The sequence below is a fragment of the Arachis ipaensis genome, chromosome B05, assembly GCF_000816755.2.
Source record: "Arachis ipaensis cultivar K30076 chromosome B05, Araip1.1, whole genome shotgun sequence".
NCBI lineage: Eukaryota > Viridiplantae > Streptophyta > Magnoliopsida > Fabales > Fabaceae > Arachis > Arachis ipaensis.
This window is the reverse complement of record NC_029789.2, coordinates 33,623,539-33,650,424: the sequence shown is the minus strand read 5'-3', so window position 1 is coordinate 33,650,424 and position 26,886 is coordinate 33,623,539. Positions and strand designations below refer to the sequence as shown.

General features: G+C 39.4%; 1 long non-coding RNA gene across 1 annotated transcript in view; it reads right to left on the bottom strand.

Moving 5' to 3' along the window:
- The window catches only part of LOC110262812, a 22,552-nt gene continuing 9,522 nt past the window's right edge, over positions 13,857-26,886 (bottom strand). Inside the window, exon 6 of the long non-coding RNA XR_002347815.1 lies at positions 13,857-13,872. This is a non-coding gene — a long non-coding RNA (uncharacterized LOC110262812). The remainder of the gene's footprint in view (positions 13,873-26,886) is intronic.

Sequence of the window (26,886 nt, the reverse complement as noted above, 5' to 3'; positions counted from 1 at the left end):
CGAAAATTTGAGTTGACTTTTTCAAAACTTTTTAAAATTTAGTTGTTTCTTATGAGTCAAATCAAATTTTCAATTTAAAAATCTTATCTTTTTCAAAAATAAAAAATTTTAAGTTTGTTACTTGCTTGTTAAGAGAGATTCAAACTTTAAGTTCTAGAATCATATTTTGTGATTTCTTGTGAATCAAGTCATTAATTGTGATTTTAAAAATCAAATCTTTTTCAAAACTAATTTCAATCATATCTTTTCAAAAATATCTTTTTATCTTATCTTTTTCAAAATTTGATTTCAAAATATCTTTTCTAACTTCTCATCTTCTTATCTTTTCAAAATTGATTTTCAAATTTGTTTCAACTAACTAACTAACTTTTTGTTTGTTTCTTATCTTTTTTCAAAACTACCTAACTAACCCTCTCTCTCTAATTTTCAAAAATATCTCCCTCTTTTTCAAAAATTCTTTTTAATTAACTAATTGTTTCAAAATTCAATTTTAATTTATTTCTTCTTTTAATTTTCGAAAATCACTAACTCTTTTTCAAAAATTATTTTCGAAAATCTTCTTTCTCTCTCATCTCATTCTATTTATTTATTTATTTACTAACATCTCTTCCTCACTCACCAAAAATCTGAACCCCCTCTCTCTCTCTGAGTTCAGATTTTCTCTTCTTCTTTTCTTCTACTCACACAGGGACCTCTATACTGTGGTAAAGAGGATCCCTATTACTATTATTTTTCTGTTCCCTCTTTTTCATATGAGCAGGAGCAAGGAAAAGAACATTCTTGTTGAAGCAGATCCAGAACCTGAAAGGACTCTGAAGAGAAAACTAAGAGAAGCTAAATTACAACAATCCAGCAAGCACCTTTCAGAAATTTTCGAACAGGAAGAGGAGATGGCAGCCGAAAATAATAATAATACAAGGAGGATGCTTGGTGACTTTACTGCACCTAATTCCAATTTACATGGAAGAAGCATCTCCATCCCTACCATTGGAGCAAACAATTTTGAGCTTAAACCTCAATTAGTTTCTCTGATGCAGCAGAACTGCAAGTTCCATGGACTTCCATCTGAAGATTCTTTTCAGTTTTTAACTGAATTCTTGTAGATCTGTGATACTGTTAAGACTAATGGAGTAGATCCTGAAGTCTACAGGCTCATGCTTTTCCCCTTTGCTGTAAGAGACAGAGCTAGAGTGTGGTTGGATTCTCAACCCAAGGATAGCCTGAACTCTTGGGATAAGCTGGTCATGGCTTTCTTAGCCAAGTTCTTTCCTCCTCAAAATCTTAGTAAGCTTAGAGTGGATGTTCAAACCTTTAGAGAGAAAGAAGGTGAATCCCTCTATGAAACTTGGGAGAGATACAAGGAACTGACCAAAAAGTGTCCTTCTGACATGCTTTCAGAATGGACCATCCTGGATATATTCTATGATGGTCTGTCTGAATTAGCAAAGATGTCATTGGATACTTCTGCAGGTGGATCCATCCACCTAAAGAAAACGCCTGCAGAAGCTCAAGAACTCATTGACATGGTTGCTAACAACCAGTTTATGTACACTTCTGAGAGGAATTCTATGAGTAATGGGACGCCTCAGAAAAAGAGAGTTCTTGAAATTGATACATTGAATGCCATATTGGCTCAGAATAAAATATTGACTCAGCAAGTCAATATGATTTCTCAGAGTCTGAATGGAATGCAAGCTGCATCCAACAGTACTCAAGAGGCATCTTCTGAAGAAGAAGCTTATGATCCTGAAAACCCTACAATAGCAGAGGTGAATTACATGGGTGAACCTTCTGGAAACACCTATAACCGAAGCAATACAGAAGAAAATCCAAAAGGAGAGTGCAAGGCCATTGAAATGACCATCATGGCTAAATCCAAGGAAGAAGGGGAGGACGTGAATCCCAAGGAGGAAGACCTCCTGGGGCGTCCAGTGATCAATAAGGAGTTTCCCTCTGAGGAACCAAAAGAATCTGAGACTCAACTAGAGACCATAGAGATTCCATTAAACCTTCTTATGCCATTCATGAGCTCTGATGATATTCCTCTTCTGAAGAGAATGAGGATGTTACTAAGGAGCAAGTTACCAAGTACCTTAGTGCAATCATGAAGCTGAATGCCAAATTATTTGGTATTGAGACTTGGGAAGATGAACCTCCCTTGTTCACCAATGAACTAAGTGATCTGGATCAACTGACATTTCCTCAGAAGAAACAGGATCCTGGAAAGTTCCTAATACCTTGTACCATAGGCACCATGATCTTTGAAAAGGCTCTGTGTGACCTTGGTTCAGGGATAAACCTCATGCCCCTCTCTGTAATAGAGAAACTGGGAATCTTTGGGTGCCAGTAAGGAGCATCTGTCTGGCATTCAATGCCAGAACAGAGCATGTTTCTAGCGTTGAACGCCAGAAACAAGCAGCATCCTGGCGTTCAGACGCCAAAAATGCACAGTAAAGAAGAGCTGGCGCTGAACGCCAGAAACAAGCATCTGGCTGGCGTTCAACGCCAGAAATATGCTGCATCTAGCGTTGAACGCCCAGAACAAGCATCAATTCGGCGTTTAAACACCAGAATTGCATGCAAAGGCATTTTACATGCCTAATGGGTGCAGGGATGCAAATCCTTGACACCTCAGAATCTGTGGACCCCACAGGATCAACTCAGCATCTGTGAACCCCACAGGACCCCCACCTACCTCCACTCACTCTCTTCCCTCTTCTCAATGTTCATCCTCTCTTCCTAATAAACACTCTTCCCCAAAACTCTTCACCAATCACCTCAATCTCTCTTCCCTATCACCACTTCACCACTCACATCCATCCACTCTTCCCCATAAACCTACCTCATAAACTCCACCTACGTTCAAAATTCAAAATCAATTTTCCACCCAAAACCCACCCTTATGGCCAAACCTTACCCCCCTTCCCTATATATAGCCCTCCATTCTTCCTCATTTTCACACCACACAACCCTCTCTTCTCTTCTTGGCCGAATACACCTCTCCCTCCTCTCATCCATATTTTCTTCTTCTTCATCTATTCTTTCTTTTCTTGCTCGAGGGCGAGCAAAATTCTAAGTTTGGTGTGGTAAAAGCATAAGCTTTTTGTTTTTCCATTACCATTGATGGCACCTAAGACCGGAGAATCCTCTAGAAAAGGGAAAGGGAAGACAAAAGCTTCCACCTCCGAGTCATGGGAGATGGAAAGATTCATCTCCAAAGCTCATCAAGACCCCTTCTATGATGTTGTGGCCAAGAAGAAGGTGATCCCTGAGGTCCCTTTCAAACTCAAGAGAAATGAGTATCCGGAGATCCGACATGAGATCCATAGAAGAGGTTGGGAAGTTCTAACAAACCCCATCCAACAAGTCGGAATCCTAATGGTTCAAGAGTTCTATGCTAATGCATGGATCACAAGGAACCATGATCAAAGTAAGAACCCAAACTCAAAGAATTATCTCACCATGGTTCGGGGGAATTACTTAGATTTTAGTCCGTAGAAGGAGACATTCCCATTGAGGAAGAGAAGCCCATTACTAAGAAAAGGATGGAGCAAGCAAGAGAGCCCATTCATGGATCTCAAGAGACGCATGAAGCTCATCACCATGAGATCCCGGAGATGCCTCAAATGCATTTTCCTCCACAAAATTTTTGGGAGCAAATTAACACCTCTCTAGGAGAATTAAGTTCCAACATGGGACAATTAAGGGTGGAACATCAAGAGCACTCCATCATCCTTCATGAAATTAGAGAAGATCAAAAAGCAATGAGGGGGGAGCAACCAAGACAAGGAAGAGACATAGAAGAGCTCAAGGACATCATTGGTTCCTCAAGAAGGAAATGCCACCATCACTAAGGTCGATTCATTTCTTGTTCTTACATTCTCTGTTTTTTGTTTTCTTTATGTTAAGTGCTTATCCATGTTTGTGTCTTATTACATGATCATTAGTATTTAGTAACTTTGTCTTAAAGTTATGAATGTCCTATGAATCCATCACCTCTCTTAAATGAAAAATGTTTTAATTCAAAAGAACAAGAAGTACATGAGTTTCGAATTTATCCTTGAACTTAGTTTAATTATATTGATGAGGTGACAATGCTTCTTGTTTTCTGAATGAATGCTTGAACAGTGCATATGTCTTTTGAAGTTGTTGTTTAAGAATGTTAAATATGTTGGCTCTTGAAAGAAAGATGACAAGGAGACATGCTATTTGATAATCTGAAAAATCATAAAAATGATTCTTGAAGCAAGAAAAAGCAGCAAAGAACAAAGCTTGCAAAAAAAAAATAGCAAAAAAAAATAGAGAGAAAAAGCAAGCAGAAAAAGCCAAAGCTCTTAAAACCAAGAGGCAAGAGCAAAAAGCCAGTAACCCTTAAAACCAAAAGGCAAGGGTAAATAAAAAGGATCCCAAGGCTTTGAGCATCAATGGATAGGAGGGCCTAAAGGAATAAAATCCTGGCCTAAGCGGCTAAACCAAGCTGTCCCTAACCATGTGCTTGTGGCGTGAAGGTGTCAAGTAAAAACTTGAGACTGAGCGGTTAAAGTCAAGGTCCAAAGCAAAAGAAGAGTGTGCTTAAGAACCCTGGACACCTCTAATTGGGGACTTTAGCAAAGCTGAGTCACAATCTGAAAAGGTTCACCCAATTATGTGTTTGTGGCATTTATGTATCCAGTGGTAATACTGGAAAACAAAGTGCTTAGGGCCGCGGCCAAGACTCATAAAGTAGCTGTGTTCAAGAATCAACATACTGAACTAGGAGAATCAATAACACTATCTGAACTCTGAGTTCCTATAGATGCCAATCATTCTGAACCTCAATGGATAAAGTGAGATGCCAAAACTATTCAAGAGGCAAAAAAAAGCTACAAGTCCCGCTCATCTGATTGGAGCTATGTTTCATTGATAGTTTGGAATTTATAGTATATTCTCTTCTTTTTATCCTATTTGATTTTCAGTTGCTTGGGGACAAGCAACAGTTTAAGTTTGGTGTTGTGATGAGCGGATAATTTATACGCTTTTTGGCATTGTTTTTAGTATGTTTTTAGTAGGATCTAGTTACTTTTAGGGATGTTTTCATTAGTTTTTATGTTAAATTCACATTTCTGGACTTTACTATGAGTTTGTGTGTTTTTCTGTGATTTCAGGTATTTTCTGGCTGAAATTGAGGGACTTGAGCAAAAATCAGATTCAGAGGTTGAAGAAGGACTGCTGATGCTGTTGGATTCTGACCTCCTTGCACTCAAAGTGGATTTTTTAGAGCTACAGAACTCAAAATGGCGCGCTTCCAATTGCGTTGGAAAGTAGACATCCAGGGCTTTCCAGAAATATATAATAGTCCATACTTTGGCAGAGTTTAGAGGACGTAAAAGGGTGTTGAACGCCAGTTCTACGCTGCTATCTGGAGTTAAACGCCAGAAACACGTTACAAGCCAGAGTTGAACGCCAGAAATACGTTACAAACTGGCGTTCAACTCCAAGAATGACCTCTCTACGTGAAAACTTCAAGCTCAGCCCAAGCACACACCAAGTGGGCCCCGAAAGTGGATTTATGCATCAATTACTTACTTCTGTAAACCCTAGTAACTAGTTTAGTATAAATAGGACTTCTTACTATTGTATTTGACATCCTGGATTGTATTTTTGATCCTGTGATCACGTTTTGGGGGCTGGCCTCTCGGCCATGCCTGAACCTTTCACTTATGTATTTTCAACGGTAGAGTTTCTCATTTGGACCATTTTCACAAGAGGATAGGATGCAGCCATTGACCACGGTGATGCCTCCAGATGATTAGCCATGCAGTGACAGCGCATTGGACCATTTTCTAGAGAGGATGAAAAGTAGCCATTGACAATGGTGATGTCCTTTGATGAGCGGATAATTTATACGCTTTTTGACATTGTTTTTAGTATGTTTTTAGTAGGATCTAGTTACTTTTAGGGATGTTTTCATTAGTTTTTATGTTAAATTCACATTTTTGGACTTTACTATGAGTTTGTGTGTTTTTCTGTGATTTCAGGTATTTTCTGGCTGAAATTGAGGGACTTGAGCAGAAATCAGATTCAGAGGTTGAAGAAGGATTGCTGATGTTGTTGGATTCTGACCTCCCTACACTCAAAATGGATTTTCTGGAGCTACAGAACTCAAAATGGCGCGCTTCCAATTGCGTTGGAAAGTAGACATCCCGAGCTTTCAAGAAATATATAATAGTCCATACTTTGGCCAAGAATAGATGACGTAAACTGGCGTTCAACGCCAGCTTTCTGCCCAAATCTGGCGTCCAGCGCCAGAAAAGGAGCCAAAACCAGAGTTGAATGCCCAAATTGGCACAAAAACTGGCGTTCAACTCTAAGAAGGACCTCTACACGTGCAACACTCAAGCCCAGCCCAAGCACACACCAAGTGGGCCCCGGAAGTGGATTTATGCATCAATTACTTACTCATGTAAACCCTAGTGACTAGTTTATTATAAATAGGACCTTTTACTATTGTATTTGACATCTTTGGACGCCTGGTTCTTAGATCAGAGGGGCTGGCCATTTGGCCATGCCTGAACCTTTCACTTATGTATTTTTAACGGTAGAGTTTCTACACTCCATAGATTAAGGTGTGGAGCTCTACTGTTCCTCAAAGATTAATGCAAAGTACTACTGTTTTCTATTCAATTCATCTTGTTTCGCTTCTAAGATATTCATTCGTACTTTAATCTGAATGTGATGAATGTGACAATCATCATCATTCCGTATGAACGCATGCCTGACAACCACTTCCGTTCTACCTTAGACTGAATGAGTATCTCTTAGATCTCTTAATCGGAATCTTCGTGGTGTAAGCTAGAATGATGGCGGCATTCAAGAGAATCCGGAAAGTCTAAACCTTGTCTGTGGTATTCCGAGTAGGATTCAATGATTGAATGACTGTGACGAGCTTCGAACTCGCGAGTGCTGGGCGTTAGTGACAGACGCAAAAGGAGGGTGAATCCTATTCCAGCATGATCGAGAACCGACAGATGATTAGCCGTGCTGTGACAGAGCATGTGAGCATATTTTTCACTGAGAGGAGGGGATGTTGCCACTGACAACGGTGATGCCCTTGCATAAAGCCAGCCATGGAAAGAAGTAAGACTGATTGGATGAAGATAGCAGGAAAGCAAAGGTTCAGAGGAACGAAAGCATCTCTATTCGCTTATCTGAAACTCTCACCAATCATTTACATAAGTATTTCTATCCCTATTCTATTAATTAATATTCGAAAACACCATTATCAATTTATATCTGCCTAACTGAGATTTGCAAGGTGACCATAGCTTGCTTTATACCAACAATCTCCGTGGGATTCGACCCTTACTCACATAAGGTATTACTTGGACGACCCAGTGCACTTGCTGGTTAGTTACACGGAACTGTGAACCATGGTCTTGGCATCATGTTCTTGGCGCCATTTCCTGGGAAAGAAAGAGCAATGAATTTTACATAATTAAAGTGTAATCACGATTCCGCGTACCAAGTTTTTGGCGCCGTTGCCGGGGATTGTTCGAGTTTGGACAACTGACGGTTCATCTTGTTGCTCAGATTAGGTAATTTTCTTTTTATTTTATTTTTTTTTGTTTGTTTCTTAACTTTTTCAAAACTACCTAACTAACTCTCTCTCTCTAATTTTTGAAAATATCTTCCATCTTTTTCAAAAATTTCTTTTTTATTTTTATTTTTATTTTTGATTTTAAAAATTTTCGAAAAATACTAACATTTTTCAAAAACCATTTTCGAAAATCACTAACTCCTTTTTCAAAAATAATTTTTGAAAATTCTCTTCTCCCTCATCTCCTTCTATTTGTTTATTCATCTACTAACATCTCGCCCTCATTCAAAAAAAATTAAAAAAAAAGGGGGATCTCTATTATTATTATTTTTCTGTGCCCTCTTCTTTGTCATATGAGCAGGAGCAAAGACAAGAATATTCTTGTTGAAGCAGATCCAGAACCTGTAAGGACTCTAAAGAGAAAATTAAAAGAAGGTGAATTACAACAAACCAGCAAGCACCTGTCAGAAATTTTCGAACAGAAAGAGGAGATGGCAGCCGAAAATAATAATAATGCAAGGAGAATGCTTGGTGACTTTACTGCACCAAATTCCAATTTACATGGAAGAAGCATCTCCATTCCTGCCATTGGAGCAAACAACTTTGAGCTGAAACCTCAATTAGTTTCTCTGATGCAGCAGAACTGCAAGTTTCATGGACTTCCATCTGAAGATCCTTTTCAGTTCTTAACTGAATTCTTGCAAATATGTGATACTGTAAAGACTAATGGAGTAGATCCTGAAGTCTACAGGCTCATGCTTTTCCCTTTTGCTGTAAGAGACAGAGCTAGACTCTGGTTGGATTCTCAACCTAAGGATAGCCTGAACTCGTGGGATAAGCTGGTCAAGGCTTTCTTAGCCAAGTTCTTTCCTCCTCAAAAGCTTAGTAAGATTAGAGTGGACGTTCAGACCTTCAGACAGAAGGAAGGTGAATCTCTCTATGAAGCTTGGGAGAGATACGAAGGACTGACCAAAAAGTGTCCTACTGACATGCTTTCAGAATGGACCATCCTGGATATATTCTATGATGGTTTATCTGAGCTATCAAAGATGTCACGGCCTCAACAAGGCTTTAATAATGGCGGAAGAAACAGGTTTAGCAATAGTAAACCTTTTCCATCATCCACTCAGTAACAGACAGAGAACTCTGAACAAAATGCTTCTAATTTAGCAAACTTAGTCTCTAATCTATCCAAGGCCACTGTGAGTTTCATGAATGAAACAAGGTCTTCCATTAGAAATTTGGAAGCACAAGTGGGCCAGCTGAGTAAAAGGATCACTGAAATCCCTCCCAGTACTCTCCCAAGCAATACAGAAGAGAATCCAAAAGGAGAGTGCAAGGCCATTGACATAAGCAAAATGGCCGAACCCAATGAGGGAGAGGAGGACGTGAATCCCAAGGAGGAAGATCTCCTGGGACATCCAGTGATCAATAAGGAGCTTCCCTCTGAGGAACCAAAGGACTCTGAGGCTCATCTAGAGACCATAGAGATCCCATTAAACCTCCTTATGCCATTCATGAGCTCTGATGAGTATTCCTCTTATGAAGAGAATGAGGATGTTATTGAAGAGCAAACAGCCAAGTTTCTTGGTGCAATCATGAAGCTGAATGCCAAATTATTTGGCATTGATACTTGGGAAGTTAAACCTCCCTTGTTCATCAATGAACTAAGTGATCTGGATCAACTGACATTGCCTCAGAAGAGACAGGATCCTGGAAAGTTCATAATACCTTGTACCATAGGCACCATGCTCTTTAAGGCTCTGTGTGACCTTGGTTCAGGAATAAACCTCATGCCCCTCTCTGTAATAGAGAAACTGGGAATCTATGGGGTGCAAGCTGCTAAAATCTCATTAGAGATGGCAGACAATTCAAGAAAACAGGCTTATGGACAAGTAGAGGACGTGTTAGTAAAGGTTGAAAGCCTTTACATCCCTACTGATTTCATAGTCCTGGATACTGGAAAGGAAGAGGATGAATCCATCATCCTAGGAAGACCTTTCCTGGCCACAGCAAGAGCTGTGATTGATGTTGACAGAGGTGAAATAGTCCTTCAATGGAATGAGGACTCCCTTGTGTTTAAAACTCAAGGATCTCCTTCTGCAACCTTTGAGAGGAAGCAGAAAAAGCTTCTCTCAAAGCAGAGTCAACCGGAGCCCCCACAGTCAAACTCTAAGTTTGGTGTTGGGAGGCCACAACCAAACTCTAAGTTTGGTGTTGAACTCCCATATCCAAACTCTAAGTTTGGTGTTGGAGAGTCTCAACAAAGCTCTGCACATCTGTGAGGCTCCATGAGAGCCCACTGTCAAGCTATTGACATTAAAGAAGCGCTTGTTGGGAGGCAACCCAATTTTTATCTAACTATATTTTTCTTAGTTATATGTCTTTGTAGGTTCATGATCATGTGGAGTCACAAAATAAATATAAAAATTGAAAACGGAATCAAAAACAGCAGAAGAAAAATCACACCCTGGAGGAGTATCTGCCTGGCGTTCAACGCCAGAACAGAGCATGGTTCTGGCGCTGAACGCCCAAAATGGGCAGCATCCTGGCGCTGAACGCCCAGAACAAGCATGGTTCTGGCTTTCAACGCCAGAAATGGCAACAAATGGGCGTTGAACGCCCAAAATGGGCACCAACCTGGCGCTGAACGCCCAGAGTTGTGTGCAAGGGCATTTTACATGCCTAAATTGGTGCAGGGATGTAAATGCCTTGACACCTCAGGATCTGTGGACCCCACAGGATCATCTCAGGATCTGTGGACCCCACAGGATCCCCACCTACCTCATCATCTCTCTTTCCATTCATGATCATCCCTTCTGTTTTCCATTTACCACTCACATCCATACACCCACTACTTTCAAAATTCAACATCTCTCTCCCACCCAACCCCACCCATATGGCCGAATACACATATCCATCCATCTCCTCCATATCTTCTTCTTCTTCTTTTGCTCGAGGACGAGCAACATTCTAAGTTTGGTGTGGTAAAAGCATAGCTTTTTTGTTTTTTTTTTTCCATAACCATTGATGGCACCTAAGGCCAGAGAAACCTCTAGAAAGAGGAAAGGGAAAACAAAAGCTTCCATCAAGGGTCTATAGCTCAGTGGTAGTATATTTGACTGCAAATCAAGAGATCCCTGAGATACCTCAGGGGATACATTTTCTTCCACACAATTATTGGAAGCAACTAAGGGTGGAACATCAAGATCACTCCATCATCCTTCATGAAATCAGAGAAGATCTAAAAGCAATGAAAGAGGAGCAACAAAGGCAAGGAAGAGACATAGAAGAGCTCAAGGACATCATTTGTTCCTCAAGAAGGAAACGCCACCATCACTAAGGTGGATTCATTCCTTGTTCTTATTTCTTCTGTTTTTCGTTTTCTATGTTATGTGCTTATCTATGTTTGTGTCTTCATTACGATGATTCTTGAAGCAAGAAAAAGCAGCAAAGAACAGAGCTTGCAGAAAAAAAAAATAGGCGAAAAAAAATAGAAAGAAAAAGCAAGCAGAAAAAGCCAAAAGCTCTTAAAACCAAGAGGCAAGAGCAAAAAGCCAGTAACCCTTAAAACCAAAAGGCAAGGGCAATAAAAAGGATCCCAAGGCTTTGAGCATCAGTGGATAGGAGGGCCTAAAGGAATAAAATCCTGGTCTAAGCGGCTAAACCAAGCTGTCCCTAACCATGTGCTTGTGGCGTGTAGGTGTCAAGTGAAAACTTGAGACTGAGCAGTTAAAGTCAAGGTCCAAAACAAAAGAAGAGTGTGCTTAAGAACCCTGGACACCTCTAATTGGGGACTTTAGCAAAGCTGAATCACAATCTTAAAAGGTTCACCCAATTATGTGTCTGTGGCATTTATGTATCCGGTGGTAATACTGGAAAACAAAGTGCTTAGGGCCACGGCCAAGACTCATAAAGAAGTTGTGTTCAAAAATCATCATACTGAACTAGGAGAATCAATAACACTATCTGAACTCTGAGTTCCTATAGATGCCAATCATTCTGAACCTCAATGGATAAAGTGAGATGCCAAAACTATTCAAGAGGCAAAAAAAAGCTACAAGTCCCGCTCATCTGATTGGAGCTATGTTTCATTGATAGTTTGGAATTTATAGTATATTCTCTTCTTTTTATCCTATTTGATTTTCAGTTGCTTGGGGACAAGCAACAGTTTAAGTTTGGTGTTGTGATGAGCGGATAATTTATACGCTTTTTGGCATTGTTTTTAGTATGTTTTTAGTAGGATCTAGTTACTTTTAGGGATGTTTTCATTAGTTTTTATGTTAAATTCACATTTCTGGACTTTACTATGAGTTTGTGTGTTTTTCTGTGATTTCAGGTATTTTCTGGCTGAAATTGAGGGACTTGAGCAGAAATCAGATTCAGAGGTTGAAGAAGGACTGCTGATGCTGTTGGATTCTGACCTCCCTGCACTCAAAATGGATTTTCTGGAGCTACAGAACTCAAAATGGCGCGCTTCTAATTGCGTTGGAAAGTAGACATCCAGAGCTTTCCAGCAATATATAATAGTTTATACTTTGGCCAAAAATAAACGACGTAAACTGGCATTCAACGCCAGCTTTCTGCCCAAATCTAGCGTCCAGCGCCAGAAAAGGAGCCAAAACCAAAGTTGAACGCCCAAACTGGCACAAAAACTGGCGTTCAACTCTAAGAAGGACCTCTACACGTGCAACACTCAAGCCCAGCCCAAGCACACACCAAGTGGGGCCCCGGAAGTGGATTTATACATCAAATACTTACTCATGTAAACCCTAGTAGCTAGTTTATTATAAATAGGACCTTTTACTATTGTATTAGAACTCACGTAAGGTATTACTTGGACGACCCAGTGCACTTGCTGGTTAGTTACACGGAACTGTGAACCATGGTCTTGGCATCATGTTCTTGGTTCCATTTCCAGGGAAAGAAAGAGCAATGAATTTTACATAATTAAAGTGTAATCACGATTCCGCGTACCAAATTTACCAAGTTGCTCACGTTGCCAGGGGTTGTTCGAGCCTGGACATCACAATTTCGTGCACTATCCTTACATAAAGCCAGCCATAGAAAGGAGTAAGATTGATTGGATGAAGACAGCAGGAAAGCAGAGGTTCAGAGGGACGAAAGCATCTCTATACGCTTATCTGAAATTCCTGCCAATGATTTACATAAGTATCTCTATCTTTACTTTATGTTTTATTTACATAATATATATTGTAGCCCATATGAGTCAACTTAACTGAGATTTACAAGATGACTATAGCTTGCTTCATACCAACAATCTCCGTGGGATCGACCCTTACTCACGTAAGGTTTATTACTTGGACGACCCAGTGCACTTGCTGGTTAGTTGTATCGAAGTTGTGAATGAAAAACGATTTATTAAGACGTGCGTACAAGTTTTTGGCGCCGTTGCCTGAGATCACAATTTCGTGCACCAGTTGTAAAGTTCCTTTTCCTTTCATTTGTTTCCAGCACTTTAAATTGCATGGTTGTCTTTATCTTCTCTGTTTACATGTGTGTATGAATAAGCATAGCCTGAATTTTGATCTGTAACATGTTGCTATGCCACTATGACTACCAACTTGAGTTTTGTAAAGTTCATAGCAGTAAAGTATCATGATCATAAACAAACAAGGAATTAAAGAAGAACTTAGCATGTGCATACAAGTATTGGAAGGCTAGTATGGTTAATTGTTGCTCAATTGCATTGGATTTTATTTAATTGAAGTTTTCATTCAGAACACTTTATGAAATCTTTTTGAAATCATGAAAACCTTGAAAAAGCAGTTGTAAATTAAGGCAAGAAAAGCAAAAGGGAAAGAATGAGAAAGCTGAAGGCTCTGAGTACCAATGACAATTCAATTGTTAAGTGCTTGTGGTGTTTATGTATTAGGCAAAAAGCTTGAAAATAAAACACTTAGAGTCAAGGCTAGGCTCAAGTGCAAAAGTACTCCCTCAAAGCTCAAGGCTCTGAGCATCAATGATTAGAGAGTCAAGAAAAGAAACAAATGAGCTTAAAGAAGTCCTCTAATTAAATGTTTGTGGTACTTATGTATCAAGTGGTAATACTTGAAAACAAAGCATTTAGAAGTCGTAGCTTTGTTATCAACTCATGGGGCAAAGCACCCAAAAGGAGAAGCTAATAAGAAAATGAAAAGCTTGCTTCAAGGAAGAAATATAAGGAGAAGATTTCATAAAATGAGCTACATAGAAGCAACAATCATTTATATTTCTTTTGTGATTGTAGCATGCATAGAAAACTAGCCAACCATGAACATCAACTTGCTATTCTTCTCACCTTGGTTTATCAAAAATGTACTGCATGATTCTTTTCTTGCTTGGGGTCAAGCAAGGTTTAAGTTTGGTATTGTGATGATATGTCATCATGTCATATTTTTCTATGCTTTTTCATACAAGAAATTGATGATTAGTGCTTAAATATTGCACGTTTTTGTGCTTAAATAGTATATTTCCTTGATCTTTTGATTTTATAAACTTTGTAAGAAATAAGAAGAAAAAGAAGCAAAAAAGCACAAAACAAGCTAAAAATGAGAAAAAAGGAATTTTGGGGCACACTTTGAAGTTAGAGCACACTTTGATGCCTTAGGCCACGCTTTTGAAAGCGTGGCCCATGAAATAAGCAAAGAGAGCGCTCATCTGCAAAGAAAGCACTACGTTTACTTACCGAGCATTTCGGGCAAAGTTAAAATTTGGAGGCAAAGTTTTGAAAATGACGCGCACGCGTCGATTGTGCATCTGAGACAAATCACGTGCACGCGTATTTGGCGCTGAAGCATGAAATGGGATTTTTGCTACCCACGCGCATGCGTACATGACGCGCACGCGTGGGGTAGTGCTCACTAAGCCAACGTAGCGCTCACTAAGTTAACACTGCAAAGGATGCGTACGCGTGGGTGACGCATATGCGTCGATGGGCGAAAATGCAAAAGAACACGCACGGGTCAGTGACGTGTACGCGTGGATGAATGAACGCTGCACTCAATTTTAAAACGCAATGTTCTCCTGGGAGCAGAATTTTGGTTCAATGTAGCTGATTCCAAGCCCAAGAGAAATCCAAAGCAAGCAGAGCCCATTTAATTTGCATCACTCAAAGGCACAAGGATCATTTAGAATAGGAATTTTGCATTTAATTGTAATTTGTTTTCAATTTGAATTTCATTTGTAATTTAGGGATGCCTATAAAAAAGCTTAAGATCTGTTAGAAGAGAAGGCTGTTAGGCTGCTAGGCAGCAGTAGGAGTAGGAGTATGAGTAGAATAGAAGGCCCTCTTTGATACACTTTTATTTTTCTGCAACTGTTACACTTCAGAATTGAATTCAGTTTATGCAAAATTTCAATTTCTACAATCCTCTGTTCCAATTTCCTTCTCTGCGATTTTTACTTTCTGTTCCTATTGCTTCCAATTTACTTTTATGCAATTTAAATCTTCTGCAATTGTTCTGAGTTCTAATTTACTGCTTTCATTTAATTTTCCAACACCCAACCCCCTTTATATTTGATGCAATTTACATTCCTTGTTCTTTAAGGTTCTGTCAATTACTTCCTGTAAGTTAGATCTGATGCAATTTTACTTTTCTTGTCATTTAAGCTACAGCTGATTTACATTCTGCACTTTACTTTCACTGCAATTTACTTTCTGTATTTTAAAATTCCTTGCAATTTCCTTTCTGTTAGTTAAATTTCATTCAATTCACCACTGTTAGCTTGACTAAACTAATCACCTCACTAAAGTTGCTTGATCCATCAATCCCTATGGGATCGACCTCACTCTTGTGAGTTATTACTACTTGATGCGACCCGGTACACTTGCCGGTGAGTTTTGTGTGAAATTATTTTTCCTTCATCATTGGCCCTATTCAAACTTTGGAGCGTGCCAACAAACGTCTTCACTTATTCCCCAATGCACAAGGGGAAGATTTGCTTATCAACCAAGACCATCTCATAACCCCTTTCAACAATCCTCAGAAACCCTTCAGGAACAACCCTAAAATCACTCAACGAGGAGCTGTCTTCCGGGCTTGGCACAGATGCCTTGAATCGGAGAAGAACACCGCCTGGAGGGCCCTTGGTATCCAAGACCTACTTCAACTTTCTCAATTCACCCCTTCAACTCATCCTTGGATGATTGGGGCAGTGGTCAATTTCTAGAACAGGACCACAAACAATTTCCACCTTTCCTGTGGAATGATCGGCCTTTCTCTATTCGATGTGGCCGCTAGTGCACGAAATTGTGATTCACACTTTTCACAACTCCACACAACTAACCAGCAAGTGCACGGGGTCGTCCAAGTAATACCTTACGTGAGTAAGGGTCGATCCCACGGAGATTGTTGGCTTGAAGTAAGCTATGGTCATTTTGTAAATCTCAGTCAGGCGGATTCAATTGGTTATGAGTTTTGATAATTAAAAGATAAATAAAACATAAAATAAAATAAAGATACTTATGTGATTCATTGGTGGGAATTTTAGATAAGTGTTTGGAAATGCTTTGTTGCTTCTGAACCTCTGCTTTCCTATTGTCTTCTTCCAACCAAGCGTGCCCCCTTCCATGGCAAGCTGTATGATCCTCTCGGATGAAAAATACCAGGTACGATATCTGCACGGCTAATCAACTGTTGGATTTCTCGTCTCAGATGAAAAATACCAGGTACAGCTACCGCACGGCTAATCATCTGTCGGTTCTCACTAGCGTCGGAATAGGATCCTTATCCTTTTGCACACTGTTACTGCACCCAACATTCCCAAGTTTGAAGCTCGTCACAGTCATCCCTTCCCAGATCCTACTCGGAATACCACAGACAAGGTTTAGACTTTTCAGATCTCAGGAATGTTGCCAATGGTTCTAGCATATACCACGAAGGTTCTGATCTCAGATTCGGATGCTCTGTTGTCAGGAGAGACGATGCAAATCGCGGATTAGAGACCTAAGAGAATATACTCCGGCTGTCATCCAATGACTACGTTGAACATCATGTAGACCGCTTGTGGTTGTCAGGCACGGGAATCTTGGCTAAGCGAGTAACGAAGATAGTGGGTGATTGTCACGGGTCACCGCTTCATTTTGACTTAACTGAATTAAGTACGAGAGTATATCTTGGAGAAGAAGTAAGCATGAATTGAAAGAGAAACAATAGTACTTGCATTAATTCATGAAGAACAGTAAAGCTCCGCACCTTAATCTATAAGGTGTAGAAACTCCACTGTAGAAAATACATAAGAGAAAAAGGTTCAGGCATCGCCGAATGGCCGGCCTCCAAAACATGATAAATGGCATAAGCTCCCTAATACAATAGTAAAAAGTGCTATTAATACTAAACTAGTTACTAGGGATTACAGAAAATAAGTAACTAAGTGCAGATAGTGCAGAAATCCACTTCCGGGGCCCACTTGGTGTGTGCTTGGGTTGAACATTGAAGCTTTCACATGCATAGGCCATTTTTGGAGTTAACCGCCAGCTTGGATGCCAGTTTGGGCGTTTAACTCCAGTTCTGGTGCCAGTTCTGGCGTTTTACTCCAGAAAAGGGTCTCAGGTGGGCGTTTGAACGCTAGTTTGGGCCATCAAATCTCAGGAAAAGTATGGACTATTATACATTTCTGGAAAGCCCATGATGTCTACTTTCCAACGCAATTGAGAGCGCGCCAATTGGGCTTCTATAGCTCCACAAAATCCACTTCAAGTGCAGGAGGGTCAGAATCCAACAGCATCTGCAGTCCTTTTTCAGCTTCTTAATCAGATTTTTACCCAGGTCCCTCAATTTCAGCCAGAAAATACCTAAAATCATAGAAAAACACACAAAATCATAGTAAAGTCTAGAAATGTGAATTTTGAATAAAACTAACAAAAATATAATAAAAAGTAACTAAAACATACTAAAAACTACCTAAAAACGATGCCAAAAAGGGTGTAAATTATCCACTCATCAGCCGCCATTACTGGCTTCCCAATATGCTTTCCTAAACAAACCTCTAGTGTGCAACTGAATCAAGCCTATAGGATAATCCATAGGACTTCCTATAGTGAATTTATTGCTCAAAACATGGGTCAAGAAAATGAACCTATAACTGATGATGAACACGTTGCATTTCTATACTACTGGTTGAATGCCATTGTCTTCTGCTCTCGAAATGTTCAAATGCAGAAGTTATTTCTCCCTTTGGCAGCTCTTTTACATGAGGGTAATAATTTTAATTTGGTTAAGTTAATTCTGGGACACTTATTCGAAGAACTCGGCCACCTAGTCAACTGTCTTCGAAACCACTCTTCGATTAATGTAGGAGGTCCTCTCTGGCTTCTCCAGCTTTGGTTGAATGCATTTTTTGAAAAATTCTTGCAAAAAGATGGTGACAGTTCATCCAGTAAACAACATATCAAAGGATTCCATCTAACCCCTTTTCAACCAAATTTTCAAGATGCCCAATTGACTGAGGACCATTTCTGGGCTGTTTTTTCTCTCTTTTACTATTGCAAAAACTTCAACAATAATGATCTCAATTCCCCTCCCCCCTTTCTGTGTCAAAACTGTGGTCCTTCATGGCTCTAATGCTTTCTATTTCCCAATGATGATCAAGAGGACGAAATCGCCAACAGAAATTAGGCAAACCTACTTGTTGTTCAGATAATCCCTACTGGATTACCTCAACACAAAAAGGAACAATTCAAAGCAACTCTTTATGCTCCTCATTATACTGCCAGGCAATTCGGTTTCTCCCAAACCATTCTAGTTCCTCTTCCTCGAAACAGTCAATCTCTTTGTCATGTCGAGTTGAATTCGAATAAACAAATCAAACTTTGTCTTTCCTTTAACCAACAGCAAAAAGCAAACTATACTCACCTTATTTTTTAGCATAGTTCATACATAACCAAATCTTACTTTGACTGGTGAACTACATATTTTTCCAAATATAGTCGCACCTTCGATGAGATAAAAAATTCTACCGTCAAGACCACTCCAACTATTGAATGTTCACCAAAAAAAACTTCAAAGAGAAGAATTGAAGCTGCAGCACCACCAAGGCAGCCACAAAATAAAACTCAAAAAGCTCCTACAAGAACTTCTAAAAGGGTAATCTTTCAATCACACTTTTCTAAACCTCTCTCGATCATATTCGTTTGGACACATCTTGATTTCGAGTCTTCCTTCATTACCAGGTTCAGTCATCAAGCGAGAGCTCTTCAGAACACAGTGTGTAGCCAGCACAAAATATCTTTGCTACTTCTTCCAATTCGAATGCTGATTCAGAAACCGAATCGTCCCCCAACTGATTTGAAAAAGACCTACTCCGGTAATTTTATATCAGTTTTGAATATGTCAAATTAATTAGAAACATTTAACCTTCTAAATGTCTTGTTTCAGATTACAACAACTGCTCTAACTACATCTTCTTCATTTGCTCTTGGACAATCACCACAACAAGACCAACCAAGATCGGAGCAACAAGAATCCTATTCATCAGCTCAGACTGTCATATCTGCTAAACCTATACAGGTTGTTTTGCCAACTAGTGCACGAAATTGTGATCATCAACAATGGCACCAAAGGACTCGGAGCTCTTAAACGTGAATCACACTTTGTCACAATTCCGCACAACTAACCAGCAAGTGCATTGGGTCGTCCAAGTAATACCTTATGTGAGTAAGGATCGATCCCACGGAGACTGTCGGCTTGAAGCAAGCTATGGTCACCTTGTAAATCTCAGTCAGGTGAATTCAGATGGTGATGGAGAATTGATAATTAAAAGATAAATAAAACATAAAGTAAAGATAGAGATACTTATGTAATTCTTTGGTTGGAATTTCAAATAAGCGTATGAAGATGCTTTATTCCTCCTGAACCTCTGCTTTCCTATTGCCTTCTTCCAATTATTCATACTCCTTTCCATGACAAGCTTTATGTTGGGCATCACTATTGTCAATGGCTACTTCCTGTCCTATCAGTGAAAACATTCCAAATGCGCTGTCACCGCACAGCTAATCATCTGTCGGTTCTCGATCATGCTAGAATAGGATCCATTGATCCTTTTGCGTCTGTCACACGCCCAACAATCGCGAGTTTGAAGCTTGTCACAGTCATCCCTTCCCAGATCCTACTCAGAATACCACAGACAAGGTTTAGACGTTCCGGATCTCAGGAATGGCCGCCAATAATTCTAGCCTATACCACGAAGGTTCCAATCTTTGATTAGAAACCTAAGAGGTACACATTCAAGCTTGTTTGCATGTAGAACGGAAGTGGTTGTCTATCACGCATTCATAGGTGAGAATGGTGATGAGTGTCACGGATCATCACATTCATCAGGTTGAAGTGCGAATGAATATCTTGGAGAAGAAATAGACTTGAGTTGAATAGAAAAATAATAGTACTTTGTATTAATTCATGAAGAACAGCAGAGCTCCACACCTTAATCTATGGTGTGTAGAAACTCCACCGTTGAAAATACAAAATTGATAATGGTGTAAGCATGGCCGAATGGCCAGCCCCCAAGGTCTAGGGACTAAACGTCCAAAGATCGATGATAATACAATAGTATAAGGTCCTATTTATAGAGAACTAGTAACCTAGGATTTACAAAAATCAATAATTAATGCAGAAATCTTCTTCCGGGCCCATTTGGTGTGTGCTTGGGCTGAGCATTGAAGCTTCTATATGTAGAGACTTTTCTTGGAGTTAAACGCCAGCTTTTGTGCCAGTTTAGGCGTTTAACTCCAGCTTTTGTGCCAGTTTTGGAGTTAAACGCCAGAATTCTTGAGCTGACTTGGAACGCCTATTTGGGCCATCAAATCTTGCGCAAAGTATGGACTATTATATATTGCTGGAAAGCCCAGAATGTCATATTTTCAACGCAATTGAGAGCGTGCCAATTGGGCTTCTGTAGCTCCAGAAAATCCACTTTGAGTGCAGGGAGGTCAGAATCCAACAGCATCTGCAGTCTTTTTTCACCCTCTGAATCAGATTTTTTGCTCAGGTCCCTCAATTTCAGCCAGAAAATACTTGAAATCATAGAAAAATACACAAACTCATAGTAAAGTCCAGAAGAGTGATTTTTATTTAAAAACTAATAAAAACATAATAAAAACTAATTAAAATATACTAAAAACATACTAAAAATAAAGCCAAAAAGCGTATAAATTATCCGCTCATCAAAACATGCTCAGCTTTGCTAGAGTCCCCAATTAGAGGTGTCCAGGGTTCTTAAGCACACTCTTCTTTTTGCTTTGGACCTCGACTTTAACCGCTCAGTCTCAAGTTTTCACTTGACACCTTCACGCCACAAGCACATGGTTAGAGACAGCTTGGTTTAGCCGCTTAGGCTAGGATTTTATTCCTGTGGGCCCTCCTATCCACTGATGCTCAAAGCCTTGGATCCTTTTTATCACCCTTGCCTTTTGGTTTAAAGGGGTATTGGCTTTTTCTGCTTGCTTTTCTTTTTCTTTCTCTCTTTTTTTTCCGCATATATCCCTTTTTTCTGCAAGCTTTTCACTGCTTTTTCTTACTTCAAGAATCAATTTTATGATTTTTCAGATTATCAAAAAACATTTCTCCTTTTTCCATCATTCTTTCAAGAGCCAACAATTTTAACATTCATAAATAATCAAATTCAAAAATATGCACTGTTCAAGCATTCATTCAGAAAAACAATAGTATTGCCACCACATCAAAATAATTAAACTGTTTTAAAATTTGAAATTCATGCACTTCTTTTTCTTTTTCAATTATAAACATTTTCCATTTAAGAAAGGTGATGGATTCATTTTCATAGCTTTAAGGCATAGACACTTAGACACTAATGATCATGTAATAAAGACACAAACATAAATAAACATAAAGCACAATTTTCGAAAAACAGAAAATAAAGAACAAGGAAATTAAAAAACGGGTCCACCTTAGTGATGGCGGCTTGTTCTTCCTCTTGAAGATCTTATGGAGTGCTTGAGCTCCTTAATATCTCTTCCTTGCCTTTGTTGCTCCTCTCTCATGGTTCTTTGGTCTTCTCTAATCTCATAGAGGAGGATGGAATGCTCTTGGTGCTCCACCCTTAGTTGTCCCATGTTGGAAGTTAATTCTCCTAGGGAGGTGTTGATTTGCTTCCAATAGTTTTGTGGAGAAAAATGCATCCCTTGAGGCATCTCAGGGATTTCATAATGAGGAGTTTCCTCAAGCTCTTGGTGAGGTTCTCTCACTTGCTCCATCCTTTTCTTAGTGATGGGCTTGTCCTCATCAATAAGAATGTCTCCCTCTATGTCAATTCCAACTGAATTGCAGAGGTGACAAATGAGGTGAGGAAAGGCTAACCTTGCCACAGTAGAGGACTTGTCCGCCACTTTGTAGAGTTCTTGGGATATAACCTCATGAACTTATACTTCCTCTCTAATCATGATGCTATGAATCATGATAGCCCGGTCTATAGTAACTTCAGACCGGTTGCTAGTAGGAATGATTGAGCGTTGGATGAACTCCAACCATCTCCTAGCCACGGGCTTGAGGTCATGCCTTCTTAGTTGAACCGGCTTTCCTCTTGAATCACTCATCCATTGAGCGCCCTCTTCACATATTTCCATGAGGACTTGGTCCAACCTTTGATCAAAGTTGACCCTTCTAGTATATGGGTGTGCATCTCCTTGCATCATGGGCAAGTTGAATGCCAACGTTACATTTTCTGGACTAAAGCCTAAGTATTTCCCTCGGACCATTGTAAGCCAATTCTTAGGGTCCGGGTTCACACTTTGATCATGGTTCTTGGTGATCCATGCATTGGCATAGAACTCTTGAACAAAAGCTTTAGCTTTTACCACACCAAACTTAGAAGGTTGCTCATCCTCGAGCAAAAGAAGAAAGAAGAGAGTAGAAGAAGAAGAAATAGAGAAGATGGAGGTGGCTTTGTGTTTCGGCCAAGGGGGATAGGTATTGTGTGAAAATGAAGGAGTGAAGAAGTGGTTTATATAGGGGTGGAGATGGGGGGTATGTTTCGGCCATTATGAGTGGGTTTGGGTGGGAAAGTGGTTTGAATTTGAATGGTGAGGTAGGTGGGATTTTATGAAGGATGGATGTGAGTGGTGAAGAGAATGGTGGGATTTGATAGGTGAGGGGTGTTTGGGGAAGGGGTATTGAGGTGATTGGTGAATGGGTGAAGAAGTGAGAGAGAGGTGGGGTAGGTGGGGATCCTGTGGGGTCCACAGATCCTGAGGTGTCAAGAATTTCTGATCCCTGCACCATGTGGCGTGCAAAACGCCCCTTACTGCCAATCCTGGCGTTAAACGCCAGGCTGCTGCCTATTACTGGCATTTAACGCCAGCTTCTTGCCCATTCCTGGCGTTAAACGCCAGTCTGGTCCCCATTTCTGGCGTTAAATGCCCAGAATGGTGCCAGACTGGGCGTTTAACGCCCATTCTGCTACCCTTACTGGCGTTTAAACGCCAGTAAGTTTCTCCTCCAGGGTGTTCTATTTTTCATTCTGTTTTTCCTTCTGTTTTTTTTTTCAATTATTTTTGTGACTTCACATGATCATTAACCTATAGAAAATATAAAATAACAAAAGAAAATAGAAATTTAACATAGATAAGTAAAAATTGGGTTGCCTCCCAACAAGCGCTTCTTTAATGTCAATAGCTTGACAATGGCTCTCATGGAGCCTCACAGATGTTCAGAGCAATGTTGGAACCTCCCAACACCAAACTTAGAGTGGTTGTGGCCTCCCAACACCAAACTTATAGTTTTGACTGTGGGGGCTCTGTTTGACTCTGTATTGAGAGAAGCTCTTCATGCTTCTTCTCCATGGTTACAGAGGGATATCCTTGAGCTTTAAACACAAGGGAGTCTTCATTCACTTGAATGATCAATTCTCCTCTGTCAACATCAATCAAAGCTTTTGCTGTGGCTAGGAAGAGTCTGCCAAGGATGATGGATTCATCCATACACTTCCCAGTCTCTAGGATTATGAAGTCAGCAGGGATGTAATGGTCTTCAACCTTTACCAAGACATCCTCTACAAGTCCATAAGCTTGTTTCTTTGAATTGTCTTCCATCTCCAGTGATATTCTTGCAGCTTGTACCTCAATGATCCCTAGCTTCTCCATTACAGAGAGAGGCATGAGGTTTATGCTTGACCCTAGGTCACACAGAGCCTTCTCAAAGGTCATGGTGCCTATGGTACAGGGGATTGAGAATTTCCCAGGGTCTTGTCTCTTCAGAGGTAATCTCTGCCTAGTCAAGTCATCCAGTTCTTTGATGAGCAATGGAGGTTCATCCTCCCAAGTCTCATTACCAAACAATTTGGCATTTAGCTTCATGATTGCTCCAAGGAACTTAGCAACTTGCTCTTCACTAACATCTTCATCCTCTTCAGAGGAAGAATACTCATCAGAGCTGATGAATGGAAAAAGTAAATTCAATGGAATCTCTATGTTCTCTGTGTGAGCCTCAGATTCCTATGGTTCCTCATCAGGGAACTCCATGGAGGTCAGTAGACGTCCATTGAGGTCTACCTCAATGGAGATCACTGCCTCTTCCTCCTCTCCAGGTTCGGCCATGTGAGACGAATTTATGGCTTTGCACCCTCTCTTTGGATTCTCTTCTGTATTGCTTGGGAGAGTACTAGGAGGGAGTTCAGTAATTTTCTTACTCAGCTGACCCACTTGTGCCTCCAAATTTCTAATGGAGGACCTTGTTTCAGTCGTGAAACTTTGAGTGGTTTTGATTAGATCAGAGACAATGGTTACTAAGTCAGAGTGGCTCTGCTTAGAATTCTCTGTCTGTTGCTGAGAAGATGATGGAAAAGGCTTGCTATTGCTAAACCTGTTTCTTCCACCATTATTGTTGTTGAAACCTTGTTGAGGTCTCTGTTGATCCTTCCATGAGAGATTTGGATGATTTCTCCATGAAGGATTATAGTTGTTTCCATAGGGTTCTCCCATGTAATTCACCTCTTCCATTGCTGGGTTCTCAGGATCATAAGCTTCTTCTTCAGAGGAAGCTTCCTTAGTACTGCCTATTGCTGCTTGCATTCTAGACAGACTCTGAGAAATCATATTGACTTGTTGGGTCAATATTTTATTCTGAGCCAATATGGCATTCAGAGTATCAATCTCAAGAACTCTTTTCTTCTGAGCTATCCCATTATTCACAGGATTCCTTTCAGAAGTGTACATGAATTGGTTATTTGCACCATTTCAATGAGTTCCTGAGCTTCTGCAGGCGTCTTCTTCAGATGAAGAGATCCTCCAGCAGAGCTATCCAATGACATCTTGGATAGTTCAGACAGACCATCATAGAAAATACCTATGATGATCCATTCTGAAAGCATGTCAGAAGGGCACCTTCTGATCAATTGCTTGTATCTTTCCCAAGCTTCATAGAGGGATTCACCTTCTTTCTGTCTGAAGGTTTGGACTTCCACTCTAAGCTTGCTCAATTTTTGAGGTGGAAAGAACTTTGCCAAGAAGGCATTAACTAGCTTTTTCCAAGAGTTCAGGCTTTCTTTAGGTTGTGAATCCAACCATGTCCTAGCTCTGTCTCTTACAGCAAAAGGAAAAAGCATAAATCTGTAGACTTCAGGGTCAACCCCATTGGTCTTGACAGTGTCACAGATTTGCAAGAATTCAGCTAAGAACTGTTGAGGATCTTTTAATGGAAGTCCATGAAACTTGCAATTCTGTTGCATTAGAGAAACTAATTGAGGCTTAAGCTCAAAGTTGTTTGCTCCAATGGCAGGGATTGAGATGCTTCTCCCATAGAAGTCGGGAGTAGGTGCAGTAAAGTCACCAAGTACCTTCCTTGCATTGTTGGCATTGTTGTTTTCGGCTGCCATGGTTTCTTCTTCCTTGAAAAGCTCTGTTAGGCCCTCTAGAGAGAATTGTGCTTTAGCTTCTCTTAGCTTTCTCTTCAAGGTCCTTTTAGGTTCAGGATCAGCTTGAATAAGTATGCCTTTATCTTTGTTCCTACTCATATGAAAGAGAAGAGAATAAGAAAGTAGAGAATCCTCTATGTCACAGTATAGAGATTCCTTGAGGTATCAGAGGAAAAGAAGAATAGAAGGAGGAGGTAGATAGAAGAGAATTCGAACTTATCAAGAGGGATAGAGTTTGAATTGCACCTTGAGGAGGAGTGTTAGTCCCTTAAATAGAAGGATGTGAGAAGAGGGGAAGAATTTTCGAAAATAAATTAAAAGATTTTGAAATAATTAAAAGAAATTTTGAAAATTTGATTGATGATTTTCGAAAACTAAAATTAGGAAAGAAATTAAGTGATTTTGAAAAAGAATTTGAAATTAGAAATTAAAAAGATATGATTGAAAATTAATTTTGAAAAAGATGTGATTGAAAAGATATGATTGAGAAGATATGATTGAAAATCAATTTGGAAAAAGAAAGTTTTTAAAATTAAAGTTGATTACTTGACTAACAAGAAATTAAAAGATATGATTCTAAAATTTAAAGTTTGATCCTTTCTTAATAGGCAAGTAACAACTTGAAAATTTTGAAGTAAATCTTTAATTATAACAAGGATTTTTGAAAATAAAAAATGGAAAGAAATTGATTATGAAGAGATATGATTGAAAAGATATGATTTGAAAAAGATTTGATTTTGAAAAATTATGAAGATTTGAAAAAATTTTGAATTAAAAATAAAATCTTCCCTCTTGTGTCCTTCTGGCGTTAAACGCCCAGAATGGCATCCATTCTGGCGTTTAACGCCCAAAATCCTACCTTTTTGGGTGTTAAACGCCCAGCCAGGTACCCTGGCTGGCATTTAAACGCCAGTTTTCCTTCTTTACTGGGCGTTTTGAACGCCCAGCTTTTTCTGTTTGATTCCTCTGCTGAATGTTCTGAATCTTCAATTCTCTATATTATTGACTTGAAAAGACACAATTTTGAAAATATTTTTGAATTTTTAATGATGAGAAATAACAAAAAAAAATGTAACTAAGATCAAATGAACAATGCATGCAAGACACCAAACTTAGAAATTTTGTATTAGAGGCTTTAACAAATTGAGAATACATAAGAAAAACAACAAAACACACAAAACAAGAGAATTTAAAGTTCAGAGCACTGAAATCATCAAGAACAACTTGAAGATTAATGAAGAACATATTGCATGTTTTCGAAAAATGCAAGAAGAATGCAATTGACACCAAACTTAAGAATTGATACTAAACTCAAACAAGAAATATAAAATTTTTTTTATTTTTTTTTTAAATTTTATAAAATTTTTTGTGATTTTCGAAACTTATATGGAAAAGAAAATAAAGGGATTCAAAACTTTTAATAAGAATTCCAGGAATCATGCAAT